Raw genomic sequence first — 3,690 nt, 5'->3', positions numbered from 1 at the left:
TACTTTCCGTATGTTTGGGTTCAGTCTCCTCTGCATGTCTCGATGGGGTTTGGCATTTATCTCACAATGAATGTGGTGCATACAGATGGAGAGGTCAATTTCTTTTAGATCGGTAATGGATCAGCTGATAGCTTCTTTGTTTTCCTTCAGAATACCAACCAATTGTGCTTCCTGATCTGGGGTCAAGTCTGATGCAATGATCACTGAGAGGGTGTTATTAGGTCCTAGGAATGCATACTTGAGTGCAGCTAGAAGTGACTTTAATTCTAGTGCAGGTGGTGATTTTAATGATGGGACTGTGGGTGTATTGACTAATGCAGGCAATGGCTCATATTTGATTATCTAAGGGGGAGTAGTTTCAGTATTTGATGTATTAAATAGAATATTTACTTCTTCACTACCTCCCTCCATATCACAGTCATCCACTCTAAAGTGCGTCAAGTAGGTGTCTCGAGAATCATGTGGGCAAATCGTTGATGTTTCTTCTTCTATGATGTCCTCGAATGTATCTATCTTGAAGCAACTATCAGTTGATGGTCCCTGGGATGCACTAAACACATTTAGTCTCAGTTTCTTATTTCCAAACGATACATCCATGACTCCTATCCTACAATTGATACACGCATTTGTCGTAGCTAGGAAGGGTCTGCCTAAGATAATAAAAATTTATCTTGGATTGCCACTCAGTTCTATGTCAAGGACTAAAAAATCAACTGAAAAATAGAACTCATCTATCTTGACCAAAATATCTTCGATCATTCCACGTAGTGTCTTAATTGATCTATCAGCTAACTGTAAAGTGACCGACATGGGTTTCAGTTCTTCGAACCCAAAAAGTTTATAAACTGAGCTAGGTAAAAGGTTCACACTGGCCCTTAGGTCCAGGAGAGCTTGTTTGATGTGAAAGTCTCCTATAATGCAAGAAATGGTAGGGGCATCTGGATCTTTAAGTTTTGGAGGGGTAGCATGCTGGAATACAAAGCTAGCTTGTTCGGTGTGGCATACTTTCGTCGGGAGTTGTGATCGGGATTTACATTTTTGGGTGCATAATTTTTTCAAAAATTTGTGTAAGCTGGGACTTGTTTGATTGCATCTAGAAGAAAGAGATTAATTTGGACTTGCTTAAATAATTCTAACATCTCATCGAGTCTTCCTCCCTTCTTATCCGCAGGAGTAGGGGCTTTTAAGGCACTCGAAAATAAGGCTTTAGGCAAGTAAGGTGATTCTGATGTAGTTGGTCCATTCTCTACTTTTGGGTCTTCCTTGTTCTTGGGCGATTAGGGCTTGGTCAGAGGTCTAGGGTCGATCATATTGGTTTTACTCTTGTGTTTCATGACCTTCCCACTTTTGAAAGTCATGTTGATTTGGCATGTTCAGAAAAGTTTCTGAAGCATTGGAGCTCTCAACCATGAATTGTCCTCTCAGATTGCTCTCAAATTGGCTAGATAATTTTTCTCCTTCCCTTCTACTGACTGCAGTTGCTAGTTGACCTATTTGGATCTCTAGCTGAGCAATGGATTGTGTATGGGAGTTAAGATCTGGGTGTTGACTTTTAATCATTTTAGCGCTTTTAGAACCTTCTCCTCAAAAGCTGAGCTGTGACCAGTGGTAGATGGTTGAGGAGCATTTTGGAACTGGTGGTATGGTCCATGTCTATATGTCGGGTCTTGATAGTTGGGTCTAGGTATAGCAGGACCAACCACTGGCTGTGGTCTTCAAGAAAAATTTGGATGGTTTCTCTAGCTGGGATTATAAATGTTCGAATATGAATCATTTCCTGATCTACGAGCTTGTTGGGTTTGAGCTTGCTGGACCTGCTCATGCACAAACTCAGAAAATTGAGATACAGTTGGGCATTCACTAATAAAATGGGTCGAACTTGCACATAATGCACAAACATCTTGGACTGGGTTTGGTAGAATCGGAGAGTGTCCAGTATTCAGAAGACGGTCTAATTTTTGGGATAACTTATTTACCTTACTGTGGATATCCATAACATTTTCAATCTGATAGATTAATTCTACCTCTTTTTTATTGAGACATGGGTTGTTCTCTAAAAGTGGCAGACATGTGATGCAGAGAGTTTTCACTAAGTGTTTCAAAGAGCTGCCAAGTCTCATCCTCACTCTTTAGCATGAATATCCCACCACACGATGCATTGATCATTTGTCGATATTTCTTCGATAGACCATCATAGAAACACTAAACAAGTTGTCATTTAGGGATAGTGTGGTGGGGGCATTTACGAATAAGGTCCCTTAGCCTTTCCCATATCTCATGAAAAAGTTCACCATCCAATTGAAAAAAACTAGTGATGGCTTTTTTAATTTGATTTATTTTTTTAATTAGAAAGTATTTCTTGAGGAACTCTCTTTGAAGATGGTCCCAAGTTGAAATGGTTATGGAATCTAGGGAGTTTAACCAATGCTTGACTTTGTCTTTAAGTGAAGAAGAGAATAGTTTCAACTTGAGAGCATCATCAGAGAAGTTTTAGATTTTTACTGTGGAGCATATCTCAAGAAATTCATCCAAATATTTGTACGGATCCTCATTCATCAATCCATAAAATGATAGTAGCATTTGCACAATGCTAGACTTGATTTCATATTATGCCGCCTCCACAGGAGGAGGTTAGATACATGACGAGTAGGTGTAAGATGAGGGAGTAAAATACTCCCTCAATTATCATGGTAGGTCAATCTCTTATTTTGGATCCATGATTTTGATTTGGTTTGTTTGAATCATTCTTTCTAGCTCTAGGTCTAATGAGTGTAAATCAGGTTGTAATGATCGGCATCCTAGCATGCACCCAAAAGATCTCACTGAGTTTTAATTTTAGTAATTTTTTTTTGAAAAAGAAGATGAGAAAAGGAGGGGGAGAGAAAAGAGTTCTAAAGAAGAGAACCTAAGGAGTTCTAAGACTAAGAAGAGAGAGAAGAATTAATTAGGTTTGATGTTTTTAGTTAACAAACAAATGGTTCAATCAATCCTGACTATGAGTTATCCTAAATCTAGATAGCTCCTAACTGTCAAGATCACCTTCAAGCACTCCAAGTAGCAGACTAGCCGCTCAACTGGCCAGATAAGTATAAGGTTGGTGGGGGTCCTCCCGTTGCTTTCCTTAGACACCAACTACGTTGGCCAGATAAGCAAACGGAACCAATTAATGAACCACCTTCCTTCGGGATATAATTTTTGAACCACTTTTCTAGACACCAGTTAAACTGACTAACCTGAACTCGATCCAACTTTTAGGGTTCCTTGTCCTACTGAGCTCGAAAATCTTTAGGGGTCAATATCTAATCGATTTTAAATTAGAGGTTTAGGTTAATGCAATTATAAGATGGTGGTTTGTGGGCCAAAGAAGGATGATGAAATCTTCACCTTATGTTGATTAAGATTTTGCCCTTAAGATTTTTTATGAAAATATGCAATGCAAAAAGAAAAGGTGTCCAAACATATTAAGTAGCTTTTAAGATTTAATTGATTTATTTATATTAGTCAAGTGTTATGTGGTGTCTTTGTATTCTTTTTATATTATGTTATCTTTAAGCAAGAGGGAATGAGAGAAGTTTTAAATTAGATTAATTAGGTATGAGAAGATCTAGTGAATCTAACTAAATGAAAAGTAAATAATGCTAAGATTAAAAGGCAAATAGGTAACCTATAAATAAAGTAATAAATCAAATC

At 37.9% G+C, this 3,690-nt stretch overlaps 1 non-coding gene across 1 annotated transcript; it reads left to right on the top strand.

The window, feature by feature from the left end:
• The first annotated feature begins 2,224 nt into the window (after positions 1-2,224).
• On the top strand, positions 2,225-2,330 carry LOC114912659 (small nucleolar RNA R71). Its single transcript, XR_003798365.1, has one exon. It is a non-coding gene; the product is annotated as a small nucleolar RNA R71 (small nucleolar RNA).
• Positions 2,331-3,690: the final 1,360 nt, after the last annotated feature.

This window comes from Elaeis guineensis, chromosome 16, assembly GCF_000442705.2.
Source record: "Elaeis guineensis isolate ETL-2024a chromosome 16, EG11, whole genome shotgun sequence".
Classification (NCBI taxonomy): domain Eukaryota; kingdom Viridiplantae; phylum Streptophyta; class Magnoliopsida; order Arecales; family Arecaceae; genus Elaeis; species Elaeis guineensis.
Note: the sequence above shows the minus strand (reverse complement) of the source record. Positions and strands in the feature narration are given on the sequence as shown.